This window comes from Ranitomeya variabilis, chromosome 3 (assembly GCF_051348905.1).
Source record: "Ranitomeya variabilis isolate aRanVar5 chromosome 3, aRanVar5.hap1, whole genome shotgun sequence".
Taxonomy (NCBI): Eukaryota; Metazoa; Chordata; class Amphibia; order Anura; family Dendrobatidae; genus Ranitomeya; species Ranitomeya variabilis.
In genome coordinates, this window is record NC_135234.1 from 569321699 (window position 1) to 569341609 (window position 19911).

General features: G+C 44.0%; 1 protein-coding gene across 5 annotated transcripts in view; it reads right to left on the reverse strand.

Moving 5' to 3' along the window:
* SCEL (sciellin) overlaps nt 1–13130 on the reverse strand; it is a 118216-nt gene extending 105086 nt beyond the window's left edge. For 2 of the 5 annotated variants that reach the window (XM_077297199.1, XM_077297203.1), the window contains exon 1: nt 13011–13128. The gene's annotated coding sequence lies outside the window, so the exon portion shown is untranslated. Of the gene's footprint in view, nt 1–13010 lie in introns of all 5 variants that reach the window. The other 3 variants (XM_077297200.1, XM_077297202.1, XM_077297201.1) reach the window with 3 other exon arrangements.
* Between the last annotated feature and the right edge of the window lie 6781 nt (nt 13131–19911).

Consider the following 19911-nt stretch of genomic DNA (forward strand, 5'->3'; position numbering starts at 1 on the left):
AACTCTTCTTTCCGTCTGACTGAGAACCCACATTTCATTAATATGGTTCAGTCACTGAGACCAGGATACAGTCCACCCAGCAGAGCTGATGTTGCAGGGAAACTGCTGGATCAAGTGTATGACAGAGAAATGGAGCAATGTGTAACAGCTCTGGAGGGTAAAATTGTTAACCTAAGTATTGATGGGTGGAGTAATGTCCACAATGATCCTATTGTATGTGCTTGTATAACAACAGAAGAAGGTAAAGTCTTCCTTGCACAAACAACTGATACGTCAGGAAATGCACACACAGCAGAATACTTACAAGAAGTGGCAGTAAAAGCTATAACGACATGTGAACAAAAATTCAAATGTCTAGTATGCAGTTTGGTCACTGACAATGCTGCAAACGTATCCAAGATGAGAAGAGATTTAGAAGAGCAGGGAGGGAATACAAAGCTGCTAATAACATATGGTTGCAGTGCTCATTTGCTGCACCTCTTAGCCAAAGACTTAAGTGTTCCAGAAATAAAGGCTAATGTTCTTGAAATTGCTAAATACTTCCGTAATAATCATTTTGCTGCAGCAGCTCTGAAAAGGATGGGTCGAACCAAGCTAAGGCTCCCACAAGATGTTAGATGGAACTCTGTGGTGGACTGTTTTGAGCAGTATATCAAAAACTGGCCTATTCTGATGACACTTTGTGAAGAAAATCGAGATAAAATAGATGGCACTGTCACGGCCAAAATCCTCAACATTGGGCTTAAGAGAAATGTTGAACATATGCTGAGCTTCCTGAAACCCATCTCTCAAGCTTTAAACAAAATACAGAAAAATAGCTGTTTTATTGCGGATGCTGTTGAAATTTGGAAGGAACTGAGTGAACACTTAAAAACAGAACTACACATGGACAGAATTAAATTACAAGCAGTAAACAAACGAATGGGACAAGCACTGACTCCAGCTCATTTTTTGGCAAATATTGTCAATATCCAATATCAGGGTCAAAACCTAAGTGCTGAGGAAGAGGAGTTAGCTATGACATGGGTATCCAGCAATCATCCATCTTTAATGCCAACTATAATAAACTTCAGAGCTACGGGGGAACCATTCAAGAAATATATGTTTGCTGAAGATATTTTAAGGAAGGTCACACCAGTAAACTGGTGGAAGTCACTTAAGCGCTTGGATTTAGAGACTGTTCAAGTAATGATTTCACTTTTAACAGCAGTAGCTTCTTCTGCAGGTGTTGAAAGAATATTCTCTTCCTTTGGACTCATTCATTCTAAATTGAGAAATCGGTTGGGACCCAATAAAGCAGGAAAGCTTGTTTTTCTTTTCCAGATTATGAATAGGAACAAAGAAGAAGATGATGATGAAGATGACGACAAGTGAGCTACAGAGGACAGCAGGGACAGTAGTATTTAAGTTTTTCATGTGTCGGCTGGGCTGACAGTCTAAGTTTCTTAAAATATATATATATTTTGTTTAGCCAAATTAGTTAACAAACATGGATGTTTGTTTAAGCAAATAACTTATGCTGTAATGTTGTTATTGTTTCAGTTGAATAAATCTATTTAAATTGTTATTAAGGTCAGGATTATTTTTCTCCTTCCTAAGTACAACAGAACAGTGGTGTCCAAATATGAATGATTAACCCATTAAACTGGGGAGAAAAAAGTAATATAAAATGTGATTGTAAAAATCTTCATCTACAGACATGTTAAAGTAGCAAGAACTAGTTTAGGTAGAAACTTTGATTTAAATCACTGATTTAAATCAAGCCTTACTGACTAGTGATTTAAATCGTGATTTAAATCGTGATTTAAATCAGTTAGATTTAAATCAAATCCACCCTGGCAGAAAGCAACAAACATACAAACACTCACCAAAGGTAGAGAGGTATGTAGGGAGGATTAGACATGTGCCAACCAAATTGTGTAACGCTCGCGCTCAGACTGGTTGGCGCGGGCGAGCAGGGGTGTGGACCCACTGGACCGCAGACCAGACTTCCCTGGAAGGGGTTTAGCTAAGTAGCTTCCTAGGTGTTCGCTGGAGCCTCTGATGGTGAGGTCAGACTTGTGCTGCAGGTAGCTATCAGGTACCACTCCAGGGTGGTGTCTGGCTGTGAATGCTGATCCCACCAGGGAACAGGACACAGACAGGCAGTCACGGCTGTGACACTGACTGACGGACGGATACGGCAGAGACCCTGACAGGCGGTCTGGCTTGACGGAGACACAGGCAGGCAGGTGGGCACTGCAGAGACATGGGCTGACGGACAGGTATGGCAGAGGCCCTAACAGGCGGACTGGCTTGACAGAGACACTGGCACTCTGGCAGACAGGTGGGAACGGCTGGCACTCAGGCAGGACAGGAGGACTGAACAGGAACACTGGCAGGACCGGTATACAGGCAGGCACAGCAAGTACTTAGGAACAGGTAGGGATCTGTTCCGACAGGAGAAACGGAGGAAGGGAAAGACCGCAAGAGCGGAAGCAAAGCAGGAGCACAGGAGGAGGAGCCAATGGCAAGAGCCAAGAATGGAAACGCAGGAGGCGGAGCCAAGAGCGGGAGGCGAGGCAGAAAGCAGAGAAGGAGAAGACAGAGCTTAGAAAGAACTGCAAGGAGCAGAACCGCAGCGCGATAGCTGAGCAGAGCCGCAGAGTGCAGAGCAAGGCCATAGAGTGAAGAGAAAGCAAAGCCACAGAATGCAGAGCTGAGTGTAGAGCAAAGCTAGACACAGAATGCAGAGCCGAGAGCAGAGCAGTGCAGGGCACTGAGTGCAGAGCCAAGAGTAGAGCAGGACACGGTATGCAGTCAAGAGCAGAGCAGGACACGGAGTGCAGAGCCGAGAGCAGAGCAGGACACAGAGGGCAGAGCCGAGAGCAGAGAGGTAGTAGAGATGAAAAGAGAATCCAGCTCAGGAAAAATATATACAAAGAAAAATTCTTTATTCCAAATGTTTAAAAATAGAAACACTGCATGTCAGGATCAGCAATAAACAGTGGATGGAAGGACAACCATGGTTAAGCTCTCGGTATTCTTAGTCCACAGCAAGTCAGAGAGGTGCTGAGCCACTGGTAGTGGCAAACAGAGCAGAGAGATAAGGCAGAGGTACACACAGCAGAGTGGAAATGGTTAACAAGCAAAGAGACAACAGGAATGGACATAGACCAGATTTCAGACAGGAACAGACACAGATACTAGAACTGGATACGGATACAGGCCTGCGGATTGCAGGCCTCAGAGTCAGATACAGAAGTAAAGGAACACAGATTCAGACCAAGGTATGACGCTCCACTTGGTGGCGAACACAGACCAGGGTACAACGTCCCACTGGATGGCGGACACAGAGACAGAACCAAACACCTCAGCAGCAAAGTGCTGACTAAGGAAGTAAGTTTGCTCAGGTGTCATCCAATGGGTGAGGACGCCTTAAGAATCAGAGGCCTCTAGGATATTGGCCAGGGACACCTTAGGGAGGTGCACACAGACTGAATAAGAATCTGGAGTTGCTGGCGCGGCCCCCCTATACACACAGACAGTAAGTGTACACAGACCAAGCGGCCATAAAGCACACGGCATGGAGCCGGCAGCAGACAGATCTCACAGCATGGCACAGGGTGAGTGAGTTGATGTATCAAGCAGGTGGGGGATGGAAGGCCATGCAGTGATGCCGGCATGGTTGCTACAAATTGGAATAGGACAATGAGGAAAGCATACACACAAAAACAGCACACAACGATCTCCAGTAGCAACAATTATTTCCAAATCAGCACAGCGTCTCCAATGAGCTAGGAAGCAAAGCTTTTACTGGCAAGGAAGAGAAGGTCTGGGCAGGTGTTATAGAGAGAGGTTATGACCTTATCAGAAGCAGCTGAAATAGAGCTGCATGATTCTGACCAGCAAAGAAAGGGTTATTAACCTCTTCAGGACCAAAGGAAAATAAATCCATTTAATATAAGACACAAACACACAGGCTAAATTCACAATACATAGTGATCTTCCAAGGCCGGGGTCACACTACCGTGGAATACGGACGAGTGCTATGCGAGAAAACAGTGTTAATCTATGGGGCAGCTCACATCACCATATTTTTTCTCAGGCGTATTCAACGTGCATGTAAAATTGCAGCATGCGCATGTCATACTGACGCCATACGGATGCATAGGTGCGAGAAAATCGCATCATCGCATTGCAAACACATTGCTCACAGATGACCATGTGGAGAACACTAGTACGACTCTCAGCATGGAGACTCGGACCGATTTTTCATACGATAAGTGTTACCCCAGCCTAACTCCAGATCTCCCAGGAGGACGTGACACACTCGTGACAGTATCATAGATCTCACCCATGTGTTAGATGCCTATAAAGCTGCCAGTTCAGGTCTCTAAGCCCATTGTTGGGCCAGGATGTGGTCTTGTAACATGGGTGGATATGTGTAATATGTCATCCTAAACTGGCCAATATATTAAAAATGCTTACATGGTTGTTTATTGTAGTTATATAACCAGCCGCAAAGTGACATATGCTAATTTTATAAGCAATAATGTTTTTATGGTTTGTGTTAAAATGAAGTATCCTCTAATGAGCAATAATGAGCAAATGTATTAACATTTATTGCCTTTATTAATAACCTTACAGTTTTTTTAGGCCATGTTCAGACACACGTGAAAATTTACTGTACATACCAATGTGGATGGGATTTTCAAAACTCCATCTAAATGTAAAGGAAATATAGGCAGGTCGCTTTTTTAAATCTGCAGAACGCTCATTATGTTGTAGAAAATTAGCAGATTTTACCCATTCTGCGTATACTTATAATTCCACTAATAAATCTACATAACAAATTCAGACAATATTCTCCTTTACTTCCTTGTGCTGATTTAGCATGAAGCCACACCATTGTATGATGATCCAGGCTTCGCATATGTCTAAAGCTAAATCTAGAATTCTGCTGGTTTTCTGTGAAAGGGAAAGCGGAGATGACAGATATATTGTTAATTCCCAGCTGTTAGATTACATGTCTGATCATGAAATAAAGCAAAATCCAGGTCTGTTTCCAAGACAGCAGAAGTTTAAAAGCAGTCACAGATATGAAAAAAAGACATGAGACAGCTCCCAATCAGTACTTTCCAAAGCTACTTACAGTACAGGCAATCTGCCTTCAGAACATATGTCACAACAGGTCCACAGCACTTTTCATAGGGAAGTGCCATGGGTGCAGCCACATTTGTTTTCTTCTAGTGTCCCAAATGTGAGGCATCAGCCAGGAGAGACATCCTTCAGATTTGTAGCTTTGGGGTACGCTCACATTGATGTTTATTCTCTCTGGTGAGAGAATCGACTCAATTATACGAATGACATTTGGATCAAACTTTGTCAGAGTCCAAGTATCATCTGAGGGTGATCCGATTCTCTCGCATCAGAGAATGATATCAGAGGTGCGGAGAGGACGAAGAACTTAATTTCTCCATTGTGTTAATTGACTGTGCGAGAACATCGGACTGCACTCGTATGACATTAGAGTGCAGTCTGATGTTTCACACGCATCAATTGAATGGGTGAGTGCGAGCCGATCATTGGAGGCACTCACAGCATGCCGAATTGGCATGAGAAAATAATCGGATATCTGCACTGCCCAATAATATAACATTATATTATATTGTTATATGGTTGAACGAGCCCTTACAAAGCTTACTTTATTTCATCACTTTGTCTGAATAATTGCTGTAATGTGCTTGGCTGGAAAACTGCTCCAAAATGATTTGCCCTCATTTTAAAACACAAGATCCACTTCTGTACAGTCTGGCAAAGATGATCTGAGACTTCATGCTTTTTGTTTATAATTTTCATTGACTGCTACATGCAACAAATCACGTCATTATGCTCTGTACATTATACAGTCAGTCATACATTATCCAGGGTTTTAGTTGTGTTGAGCAGTATTCTAGTCTACAAAAGCTATCCCCTATCTCCTGACCCTGCGTGCCACAGCTCTGTTCTCCATCCATAGGGACGATGGAGACAGCCTAGTTTTTATATTACCTATATTATGTCATCAGTGCTACAGACTTCCACCACGGCAGCAGCATGCACGTTTATCACAGCACTAATCATACTTTCACCCTGGGGCCTTATAACGGGACAGAATGAGCGACTCCGTTTAAGTGAATGGCAGCTTTTATAGCAGAGAAACCTACAGTAATCACAAAATAATCGCCTAGAGTGTACATGAGTAATAAATGGCATTTTTTTAAACATTACAATAGAAACTACTGCTAGTATTTCATCATTTAAGGGGGTTTAAATGGAACGTTCATCTGATTCATGCTGCCCGAACAACAGCTCCATATTGCCGACCTGTATGCCTAACTATGATGTCTCAGGGAAAGATTACTTTGAAGTTTCGACCAGGGACAACTAGGATAAGGAGTCTAAGAGGCAGGTAAACATCGGGTAACTAAGCGCAGGGCCGCGCTTAGTAACCCGATGTTTACCGTGGTTACCAGCGTAAAAGTAAAAAAAACAAACAGTACATACTTACATTCCGGTGTCTGTCCTCCGGCGTCTCAGCTTCTCTGCACTGTGAGCGCCGGCCTGCCAGAAAGCGAGCACAGCGGTGAAATCTGACGTCACCGCTCTGCTTTCCGGCTATGGCGCTTACACAGTGGAGAGAAGCTGAGACGCCGGGGGACAGACACCGGAATGTGAGTATGTACTGTTTGGTTTTTTTACGTTTACGCTGGTAACCAGGGTAAACATCGGGTTACTAAGCGCGGCCCTGCGCTTAGTAACCCGATGTTTACCCTGGTTACCCGGGGACTTCGGCATCGCTCCAGCGCCGTGATTGCAACGTGTGACCGCAGTCTACGACGCTGGAGCGATAATCATACGATCGCTGCGACGTCACGGATCGTGCCGTCGTAGCGATCAAAATGGCACTGTGTGACAGTACCCTAACACGCAAAGGAAGAGACCACCAAGTCTCAGGGAACGGATGGATAGAAAATGGGAACGAACATCTTGGACTAGACATCCTAATTGCATGGATCCTTCCTGCTGTTTCAAAGAATGTTTTCTCTGAAATGCTGCAGAATTGTAGCATAAAACATACATGGCTGCAATAAAGAAAGCCAATCTGATTTAGGTTGTCTGAGGTTGACTAGCATTAATCACCTGACAGGTTCTCATTAATTTGTGGTTTATTACTCTGGACCTTAACAGTTTTCTGATTTCCGTATCAAGATTTCTGACACCATTTTGATAGAAAGGAGAGTGGCCAATCCACCGAGATCAAACATTTATGGCATATCCTCTTAATATGTAATAAATGAGAAAATTCCAAAAATTTCAACATTTAAAGCTAAGTGTCAATAGTTACCAAATAAATACCCAATAACAGTTGGATCTAATCACATATTACAGTACATAATGTCACAGAGACACAATGAAAAGAAAAGTATGCATAAGACTCATACAAAACTGTAACACGTGATAAGGCTGAAATTCATATGTAAGGAGATGGACATACTACTCATGTTCCCCCTTGAATAAACAATTGTATATGGTGTAATGTGAAATGTGATGTATAATTTGAAATGTGATGTGAGTTAAAGCTATTGGCGATATTGATGATGTGTATAGTTTGACAGTAGTGATAGTGAGGGTTAATGCTTGGTACTAGCCCAGAATAGGAGGGGCTGAGTTGAAGGGAAAGTGTCAATTTCCTGTTAGAATGTCAGATAGGGCATGGAGTGCATAGTGAAAGGACCTGAGATCCATTGTGAACAGTGCCGCATTCTGGGTTGTCCTTAGAGTGAGAGGAGACCAAAGGAAAGAGATAGCAAGATCCGGAGCAGAAGTGACTAAGTGACTGAGTGATCATTTGGAGTCTGGTCCTGGGAGAGGACATCTAGCAGAAAAGCCCAGAGTTTACAAACTTGCAAGATAATGGGCCTAGATAGGACTGAATACGAAATATGAATAGATTATCTAGAGCGGGAGTTCTAGAAAGTCACAGAGATGAAAGCTAAGTCAAGCCATGCTGGCATCCTAAGGGGAACAAAGACACAGAACCGTGGGGCAAGTAAAGGACTCTTGCTAAGTAGGACTGTAAAGATGAGCTGGGTTGTGATGAAATACTGAGAAACAGTGTAAACAGAGGACAAGTAGAAAGAGTAAAGAGTAAACGTGAACATAAAGAACAAGGGAGAGGGAATGAAGGAAACTGGGTGGAAAATGCTTCCAGATGTAAAACATTTATAAGACTGTGTGCCTGCTATCCCTTCCAAGCTCCTGTTCAGTAGAAAGGTTATTTTCAAATGTGGTCTCCCTAGACTGTCCAACATCTGGTCCTGGCAAACCAGCAACATCGGTTGCATGCAGCCTGCACACCCATAGTCCACACACCCAGCCAGGACCCCCACTTTCATGTATTGTGGTGGGGATCAAGGGATGAGCACCTCGCCCACAGCTACCACCCCATGCTGCATTACACAAATATTTATTTTTCATTTCCACATGTAGCAAAAGGAATGTTTCCTCAATTTAAAGATCTTTGGGGGTTTGCCTGGCACTCTAATTAGTAATTATGTAAAATATATGGAGCAAACCCTATTTATGAATTCTGTAGTATTTTTCGTCACTAAACTAATGGGTGTGTGAAAGACTTGTCTCTGCCTAAAGAACAATCCAAAAGGTTGAGTCAAGATTTCGGTTTTACTTGATCTTTTTCTGTTTGTTGAATTTCTAGATGAACTGGTTACATGTAATGGAAGATATTGGCAAGTGAAGGAGATGACAGATATGTTCATTGTGCAACACCCGAGAAACAAAATAGATAAGACATTTCATACAGCGATATAACTGCTATTATGTAAAGCCCAACCTAATAAGTAGTACCGATAGATGTACTGGAATTTGGAAAAGATGTTCTCATTACAATGAGGGCTTATTAGGGCATTTAGACATCACAGAGACGTTCTAAGAGTTACTGGCTCTTGGTTCGGCATGCAATACATGGACAGCCATGCTTTTATAAAGGCGGAAATGGTTTTTTTCACCATTTCATCCAATTTCGATTTTTTTTCCTGCTTTTCTTTTGTACATTTATATAGTAAAGTGAATCATGTCATTTAAAATAAAAAACGCATCCCATCAAAAACAAGCATTCATAAATGGCTATGTTGACAAAAAAATAAAGTTATAGCTCTTGGAAAAAAAGGTAGAAAACAAAAAAACAACAAAAACAAATAATGACCTGGTTGAATGGGGTAAAATGGCATACTTTTGGGACAGTTAAAAGGGTTGAATCACCTTGACAAACCCTCTCTAAAGTAAGGGTACCGTCTCACAGTGGCACTTTGGTCGCTACGACGGTACGATCCGTGACATTCCAGCGATATCCATACGATATCGCTGTGTCTGACACGCAGCAGCAATCAGGGACCCTGCTGAGAATCGTACGTCGTAGCAGATCGTTTGGAACTTTCTTTCGTCGCTGGATCTCCCGCTGTCATCGCTGGATCGTTGTGTGTGACAGCGATCCGTTCGCTTGTAACCAGGGTAAACATCGGGTTACTAAGCGCAGGGCCGCGCTTAGTAACCCGATGTTTACCGTGGTTACCAGTGTAAAAGTAAAAAAAAAACAAACAGTACATACTCACATTCCGGTGTCTGCGTTCTGCGTCTCTGCACTGTGAGCGCCGGCCGGCCGGAAAGCGAGCACAGCGGTGGCTGGCGCAGACACAGTGCAGAGACGCAGAACGCCGGGGGACAGACACCGGAACGTAAGTATGTACTGTTTGTTTTTTTTTACTTTTACGCTGGTAACCACGGTAAACATCGGGTTACTAAGCGTGGCCCTGCGCTTAGTAACCTGATGTTTACCCTGGTTACCCGGGGACTTCGGCATCGTTGGTCGCTGGAGAGCTGACTGTGTGACAGCTCCCCAGCGACCACACAACCACTTACCAACGATCACGGCCAGGTCGTATCGCTGGTCGTGATCGTTGGTAAATCGTTATGTGAGACGGTACCCTAAGCTGTCCTTATCTCAAACATAATATTGACGTAAATGCACAACATAAAAAAGCCATGACTTAACTTTCCCCATTTCATCCCAATTGGAATTTTTCTCACTTTTATGTATATTATATGGTTAATGGTGTCATTCAAAACTAGAAAGATGATGTAAAACAAACCTTCATATGGCTGGAAAAATAAAAAAGTTATAGCCTTAGGAAGAAGGTTGCGAAATAGCGAAAGCACAATAAAAAATGCCAAGGAATGAAGAGGTTAAAGAAGCAATGGTGCTGATTTGAGTGATGTAATATCCAAGATATTTCATCTGTCCAATTTTCCCAAATCTGGAGAAGGAACAATCTAAAAATACCATCCAGCAGAACTTAAAGATCATCTACCAGCCAAGGAAAACACCTGGACACTCTCCTATCCCGAGACTTCTGTTATATTATGCTCTGCACTGTACTGATTTCTTAGTGATTATCTGTGATAAACGTTATAGCATCATAGTAATATCTCAAAAAGTATCTCACTGATATCCATGGACACTGGAAGATCTTTATTTGGTGACATCTGACTATACATCTGATTCACTTCTATGACGGGTTGTCCAGCACTTTTACAATGATCGATATCTGATTGATGGAGGTGCAGCACCCGGCCCCCCTGCTGATCAGCTGTTCCGGGTGCTGGTGGTTCATTAGAATGGGGGCTAATGAGAAGTACTCAGCCCAACCACTATACAATAGACGGAGCAGTGCAGTGCAGCTCTGCAACTCCGTGCATCCAGTTACTACAGCCATCGGGAACAGCGCATCGTTGGGAGTGAAAGTGTCACACCCCCACCAATCAGATATTGATGTCCTGCCCTAAGGATAGGCTATCAATGTGACAGTCCAGGACAACCCCTTGCAAGGGAATCTGCCAGCAGGTTTTTGCTATGTAATCTGACAGCAGCATGATGTAGGGACAAAGACACTGATTTCAGCGATGTGTCACATAGCTTACTGGATGCAGCAGGTATGACAGAATCAAAATTTTCTCTGCTGCAGATCCAACAGAGCTCAGAATGCTGATCCCTGTATAACACCGCCCACACCACTGATTAGCTGCTTTCTGTATACACTGTATATTGACAGCAGAAAATCAGTTGGGGGGGTGTGAGGCTGGATCAGAAGGCATCTAGTTCTCCTGCTGATAAAACATTGATTTTATTGAAACAAAACACATCCTAGTAAGCGACACATCATTGGAATCAGGGTCTGTGCCCCTACATCATGCAGTTCTCAGATGATAGAGCAAATACCTGCTGACAAATTTCCTTTAAGTTCTATCTCTAACATCCCGGACAATGCCATCACAGGCAACAATGCAGATGCTGACCTGGTTTATTGTGAAGCCAAGACCACTGTGCTACCCACACAACACAGTCAATGAATGGCTGACTGGACTATTAGTTATACCAATACTATTGTAACTGATTTCTAAGAACTTTTCCAACTAGTTACAATTCAGAAGTAAATTGCGCCCACTGTGTTCTCACAGACTGCATGAAACTAGGGATATTGTGAATATGCTGGGATCTTATTACAGCAATAATTCTGCTTTCCCATACACGTCGCCATTACATCTATAAAATCCACACGTTGGTTCTAGATGTTAAGCAGCCAATAAATGCTGAGATCTGTAATTTCCATCAGTCGTGTTGGGTTTTTTATGGTCTTAAGAGTGAAATGCTGCTGAGTATGTAATTACAGTACAAACACTTCTAATAAAACCTGCCTATATAACACTAATGTGACTTTTTAACAATAGATCAACCCAGTGTGAACACAGCTTGAGTCCTCTTGTACTGGCATGCCCCCAATAAGCTTTGACGCCAATGCCGTGGCCAGCTGGGTACGATAAACCAGACCTTTCCTTGTAGATGGATTTTATGATGCTATACGCCACCCACAGAAGAGATCTTGGTGAGGTTTTGAAAACCCTTTTTACACGTCCCATGGTGATGTTCCTTACTAGTCAGCCATTGAAGAAATGAACAGATTTATTATTAGCTGTGCCTAAAAATACCCCGTAACCCAAAATTATCCCCGTGTGGTAATCCCAGCTGATCCTGTGCATCCCACCCAGTCTGACAAATTTGACAATTTACAATCATACAGCAAGTACTAAAAATGCAATCCCTGTCTATTCATGACCATGAAAAGCAACTCAACTCGTTTTTCCAGGTTGGGGTGGGGAAACCTGTCTTTTTATAAGTGTCCTATGCACAGTGGAGGGGAGAACACTAATGGCATTTCGTCACTTGCGATCCACTCAGTGCATTCCCAAGAGAGATGTCATTATTACAATCATTCCTGCTATTTAAAATGACATATAATAATGTTATTTACCCAGGTCTCAAGTTTTACATCTTAAAGTGTTACATAAATAAAAATCACCGATATACAAAATTAATTATTAAATGATCAAATTATAATAAGAAATTAGAGATATTTCCAATAAAAAGATCTAATCTTATTCATGTGCATGAATGGGATGCGAATTTCTCCTACAAAGTATAATAACTTAAAGAACTAGCCTCAAACATATAATATTCATATGTAAGATATAATTATCATAAAAAAAAACAAGAGCAGTGTGAATGTAAAGAATTCCCCAGACTATATTTATTATATCTAGGTTGAAACATGTGTAGCATTGCATTTGCTAACATCAGGGAGTAGTATTACAGTTCCCGTGCTCTAAGCTGTCTTTTTATTGGTTACGAAGAATTAGAAAAAATATAAAAAAACAACATAAACAATACTTATATGTGAAGTGATGTGAAATAAGTAATGCAACACTCACAGGTGATATGGTCAGGTACCTGTCTACACATGGTGACACAGGAGTAGCGCAGAACATAATAAACCGAATATCCAAAATGATGCAAAATACAGTTATAAATAAATTAGAACGCAAAGCAACAGTGAAAAAGTACATAAACTACTCACCGCAGCAGGACCAGTGGTCTATAGGCACAGGAGTCACCTCTCGTGTAGGTATAAATGGACTCTAGTGAGGGAAGGCAAGAAAACATCCGTATGACTTGTAGCTCATAGATCGTGACTCACTCCTCTCGGAGGCGGGGTGTGGAAAGGGTGTCACCTGCAAATTCCTTCTACCTGCTAACTTTGTGTGTATGGGAGTCAAAGCACTTTCACATTTTTGTCATAACTACAGTAAATTAGTAAGGCAGAGGCCAAAGACAGAACCATCTAGAACGTGTTGTGTTTTGAGACCGTCCATTTGACAATACAACTTTTAATGTGGCATGCTAAGATCACATAGACACATAAATGCTTCATATTTACAGTGCTGGAGGGAACACACTGAAGAACCCGCAGAATGCTGCTTATCGTCTTACAAGCCGGAGGGCTAAAAGATACCGAAAAAATATTTAACCCTGTGATCCAAAGATTGCAATTTAAGTTTTGTACAGGTGCAGAATAATAATAATCAGCCCTTGCAGTTGTATGGTGCCATTAAGTTGGTGCCCATAGTCTGCGGGGAAGCAAATAAGGCAGCACACTGCAGCGCTGAAACATGCAAACATGAAACACGAAAATTGAACTGCATTAATGCACTAGAAATATGAAAAATGAGAGCGTTTAGCGCATATAAATGGCCAACTTTATGTGTACCTGGTAGCCACTTTACGGCATCTCTCTTATACCAGGTCCTACGCTTTCCTTTCCTCGCTGAGAATAAACATCTCCATCTGAATGGGTACCTATGAAAACCTCTTCTTAGACTACATTCTCTCTCTCTGTGAAGGGGTATTGGACCTGTTGCAATTAAAACACCTGTGGCTAGGAGGCGGAGTGCTCGGTCAGAAGGCTAAATAATACATTTGAAAAAACTGACCGTCACATCCAAACATAGACTAAGTGTGAACAGGTGCTGAACCTAGAGTCACCAACTCTAATACAGTCAAGCAAATAAGGCAGCACACTGCAGCGCTGAAACATGTAAACATGAAACATGAAAATTGAACTGCATTACTTCACTAGAAATATGAAAAATGAGAGCGTTTAGTGCATAAAAATTGCCAAAGGAAAGTGTAAGACCTGGTATAAGAGAGATGCCGTAAAGTGGCTACCAGGTACACATAAAATTGGCCATTTTTATGCGCTAAATGCTCTCATTTTTCATATTTCTAGTGCAGTTATGCAGTTCAATTTTTGTGTTTCATGTTTGCATGTTTCAGCGCTGCAGTGTGCTGCCTTATTTGCTTGACTGTATAAGAGTTGGTGACTCTAGGTTCAGCACCTGTTCACACTTAGTCTATGTTTGGATGTGACGGTCAGTTTTTTCAAACATAGTCTGCGGGGGTCTTAGTGAATCTCTGTATGCCTCAGATATCATGTGGAACATTATTTCTGGGGAAGAATATCACTGTATACATTGACAAGCAATCTTTTATCTACTCTCGATCATCTGAGACTGATGGGAATAAAATATCGCGTTGGTGTTGTCAATAATATTTGGAGCTACAAAGAGTAGGCAGGACTTAGTAAAGATGCCAGAATAAAGCAAAAGAAGTTTTATACAATAATACATCCAAATTATCAATAATGTGCAAGTGTAATTAAATACCTACCGCTCGCCATCATTTCTGGTTTCCAGCACCACTCCAGTCCCACATGACTTCTGCAGCTTTACTGCAGAGAATTAAGTAATGTAATAGACAAACCATTATTTCATATATTTAGGGACCCTATAGCAACGGGCTCTGTTCCACAGGACTGGCGCATAGCAAATGTCGTACCAATATTCAAAAATAGCTCTAAAAGTGAATCTGGAAATTATAGGCCAGTAAGTCTAAACTATATGGTTGGTTAAATATTTGAAGGGTTTCTGAGGGATGTTATTCTGGATTATCTCAATGAGAATAACTGTTTAACTCCATATCAGCATGGGTTTATGAGGAATCACTCCAGTCAAACCAATCTAATCAGTTTTTATGAAGAGGTAAGCTATAGACTGGACCAAGGTGAGTCATTGGACGTGGTATATCTTGATTGTTCCAAAGCGTTTGATACCATGCCACACAAGAGGCTGGTACACAAAATGAGAATGCTGCGTCTGGGGGAAAATGTGTGTAAATGGGTAAGTAACTGGCTTAGTGATACAAAGCAGAGGGTAGTTATAAATGGTATATTCTCTAACTGGGTTGCTGTGAACAATGGGGTAACTGTCATGATCTGCTTAGTTTGTGGGATTAGGTAGTTCAGAGGTTAAATTGGACGGCCTCACTATGGGATTCTGGGAGGCTTCTTATAGCCTCATTGTGGGGTCATTCCTTGTCGCTTATACTCTGACCATTGGTCGAGTGTGTGTGACCCTGTTGTGCCTGTGTCTGTGCTTTGTGCCTGTGTTACTTTATGCTTGTCTGGTTCTGATCTGGTTCTGTCCCCATTTAGAGTTCTGTCTGTCCCTCCTGTACTGTGCTGCTATCTCCATGTATGACTCCTTGCTTACATTCTGACTATTCTCTGAACGCCCCTCCTGTACCACGCCGCCATCTCCGTGCATGACCCCCGCCTGTCTGACCTGGGTTCCCCTCTCCTCTACTTCAGGGTCCCTGTAGAATCCTGCACTAATCTCCAGCAGCAGGATGCTAAGCCCCGCCCCCTGTGGTCACATGATCGTAGGTCCTTCTGTTCTCTGCCATACTCAGTATGCCGCTCAGGTCCCGTCTGCCTGAACTTTCCCTGCGGTAACTGACCCCGGGCTCTCCCACAGTGTGGGTGAGTCACCCTGTTCAGCCGTGGCAGTGCGCCGGTGCTGACAGGATCCTGATATTATAAGCAAACGTACATTTTTTAGGGTTGGGGAAAGTTGTGTGTTTTTTCTGTGCAAATTAGCAGCATGGATCCTGTTATGACCCAAATGGCAGAGGGTCTCAGAAATAATTACTAAGTCTGCAAACACAAAAAACCAGCTCATAGGGCAGTGGTAACTGAGCTGACCATATATCTAATCCTAGCACCACAAATAGCAGCAGCCAGGGAACGTGCCTACGTTGGTTCTAGACGTCTCGCGCCAGCCGGAGAACTAACTAACCCTAGAAGGGAAAAGAAAGACCTTTCTTGCCTCCAGAGAAAAGACCCCAAAAGTTGGATACAAGCCCCCAACAAATAATAACGGTGAGGTAAGAGGAAAAGACAAACGTAAGAATGAGCTAGGTATTTGGCAAAGAGAGGCCCACTAGCTAATAGCAGAATATAGTAAGATGACTTATATGGTCAGCAAAAACCCTATCAAAATATCCACGCTGGATATTCAAGAACCCCCGAACCGTCTAACGGCCCGGGGGGAGAACACCAGCCCCCTAGAGCTTCCAGCAAAGTCAGGAATCACATTTAGTACAAGCTGGACAAAAATAAGAGCAAAGCAAATAACCAAAAAACAAAGAAGCAGGACTTAGCTTAATTTTGCACGAACCAGGACCAGCAGACAGGAGCAAACAGAAAGGATCTGATTACAACGATGCCAGGCACTGGACTAAGGATCCAGGAAGTTTATATAGCAACACCCCTGGACTAACGACCCAGGTGGGTGCCAAACTGAGGAAAGACAATCCCAGAGTCATATCACTAGTAACCACAAGAGGGAGCTGTAAGAGTCAGGTCGGTCTGGTAGTTGGGGGCAGGTATATCTCGCCTAGATACCTGTCCTATGTGTGTTAGGCTGCTCTGTGTCTTCAGCATACTCATGGGTTAATTAGTGCAGGTTCAAAAGATGACCAGCTGGAGGAATCAGGCGTCAGCCTGGGGCACACAGAATGCTTGTCTGTGTGGGACAAATGTGAGTAAGGAGCTGTGCTCATGACCTGTGTTATGTTTGCTGGGTGGGAGTAGCCCCCCAGTTGTTAGATAGGAACGTATTTGTCTAGTAAGTGCCGGACAGGCAAGGATTTTCTTTTATGCTTTGTTTTCTTTATGTTGCTTTCACCTTAAATAAACCTGACCAGAGGTCAGCATACTTCGTAACCAGCTGTACGCCTCAGATTCAATGCACAAACCACGTGACCTTTGACCCCAGCAAAGGCGATCCCGGAGTGTTTTGTCACATTGTGGTGGAGAACGCGGGCACTCCGTGGCACAGGCGACAGTATGGAAGACGTGGTGAAAGCACTAGTGCAGTCCACTGCCATACAGCAGCAGGCCACTGCCACACAGCAGGAAGCTAACCGCTTGATGGCCGCACAGCTGAAGGAGTTGGTGGACGTGACGACTGCAGACCGCCAGCTTCTCCAACAGGTGGCGCAGCGCTTGGTGAGCATGCCTGAGGCTAACCCGGAAGCAGAGTCCAGGAGAATCCATGTGAGTCGGTACTGGCAAAAGCTGACCGCAGAAGATGACGTCGAGGCGTACCTGACAACATTTGAGCGGACAGCGTTGAGAGAGAAGTGGCCGAAGGAACGATGGGCCGATCTAATTGCTCCGTTTCTCTCCGGTGAGGCCCAAAAAGCTTACCATGACTTGGACCCGGAAGTCGCTCAGGACTTTGAGAGGCTGAAAGCTGAGGTCCTGGCCCGGCTGGGTGTGACGACGGCTGTGCGTGCACAGAGGGTACATCAGTGGACCTATCAGCCTGATAAACCGCCGCGATCGCAGATGTTTGACCTGATCTACTTGATAAAGAAATGGCTGCAACCCGAGGTACTGACAACTCCAGAGATAATCCAGCGGATCGTTCTGGACAAGTACCTGAGAGTATTACCACCGGCGCTGAAAAAGTGGGTGAGCCAAGGAAATCCTGCGACAGCGGATCAACTTGTGGAATTGGTGGAGCGTTATTCCGTGGCGGAAGGACTTCCTGACGATACCTCCACCACCCGGTCTGTGCCTCCTCCTCGTGGAACCGGTAAGACTGTTCCAGGGACTGCGGGTGAAGGAAAATTACCTAAAACTGTGGGGGAGGTACCCGGGACTGCTCGCGCTCCGAGACCGAGAGTGTCGGACTATGGTCTCAATAGGGGGCCTGTTAGGTGTTTCCGCTGCCATGAGAAGGGCCATGTTTCTGCGAACTGTCCTGTTACCGCTGAACCCATGCAATGCGATGTTACAGACTCTAAAAAACGCATGTCTTTGGTTACACGGCTAGTGAGTGTGAATGCGGGTCAAAATGATGCAGCGAAACATCTGTGTGAATTATCTGTTGATGGGAAAAATGTTGTGGCATTGCTAGACTCTGGAAGTGTGGTGACTCTAGTGAATGCCAGTCTGGTGGCACTCCCGTCTGGCCCGTCTGACAAGTTTTCTGTAACATGTGTGCATGGTGACACCTGCTCGTATCCTACAGCGGTCATATGTATTTCCACTCCATATGGGTCTGTGCAACACAAAGTGGGACTCATTCCCGCGTTGTTACACGATATAATCCTGGGTAGGGATTTTCCCCATTTCTGGCAGTTATGGGAGAATCAGTTGCTCCTTCACGGTAGCTGTGAACCTTCCCCCATGCCATCTGGAGGTCCTGAGTTCCTAGACGAGACCCCACAAGAAGATGTTGCTGGGGAGGTTATTGAATCTAACCTTCATTTCCCCTTCTCAGTTATGGCGGGGGAAACTGAGGAAACTGAGGAAACCCAGCGAGAGGCGGAGGCAGACAGCCATCCAGCACCCTGCCTACCCGATTTGGGAGTCCAGTTGGATGACTTCCACAGCGAACAAATGAAAGATCCTACCCTGACTCAGGCTAGGAAAAATGTAAAAATGATAGATGGGGTACCCGTAGAACCTGTCACTAGGCTAGCGTACCCATACATGGTTCTTGAGAATGATTTACTCTACCAGGTAGAGAAAAAGGGGGAAGACACTATGCAACAGTTAGTGGTACCCAAACCTTATCGGCGGAAGGTACTGGACCTGGCCCACGGACATATAATGGGGGGGCATCTGGGGGTACAAAAAACCACAGAAAGGATATTGCATTGTTTTGTGTGGCCTGGAATACACAATGATGTGCGTAACTATTGTGAGTCCTGTCCAGAGTGCCAAATCTCTGCGCCTAAACCTCGGTTCTGTAGCCCTTTGGTACCCCTCCCTATTATTGGGGTCCCATTTGAGAGAATTGGGATGGATTTGGTTGGGCCCCTTCCCCGGTCCGCACGTGGGCATCAACATATCCTCGTCATCATGGACTATGCCACTCGTTACCCCGAAGCCATCCCTTTGCGTAACACTGCTACCAAAACGATCGCCAAAGAGTTGGTACAAGTGTTTAGTCGGGTGGGAATTCCAAAACAGATACTCACCGACCAGGGGACTCCCTTTATGTCAAGGGTGATGAAGGAGCTCTGCAGGCTCTTACAAATAGACCAGGTGCGTACGTCTGTCTATCACCCTCAAACAGACGGTCTGGTGGAGCGGTTCAATAAAACCTTAAAACAAATGCTCCGGAAGGCGATAGACAAAGATGGGAAGAACTGGGATTACTTGTTACCCTATTTGCTGTTTGCCATTAGGGAAGTTCCCCAGTCTTCCACAGGATTCTCGCCTTTCGAGCTATTATATGCCCGTCGTCCCCGTGGACTGTTGGACGTCGCAAAAGAAACCTGGGAAGGTCAAGTCACTCCCTTTAAAACGGTGATAGATCATGTAACGCAAATGCAGGACCGTATTGCTGCTGTCATGCCCCTTGTGAGGGAACATATGTTACAGGCCCAGGGAGCCCAGAGGCAAAGTTATGATAGAGGCGCCAAGGTCCGTACGTTTGCACCCGGGGATAGGGTGTTGATCCTAATCCCTACGGTGGATAGTAAATTTCTGGCAAAATGGCAGGGCCCCTTTGAGGTCATGGAACGAGTTGGAGAGGTGAACTATAAAGTGCACCAGCCTGGTA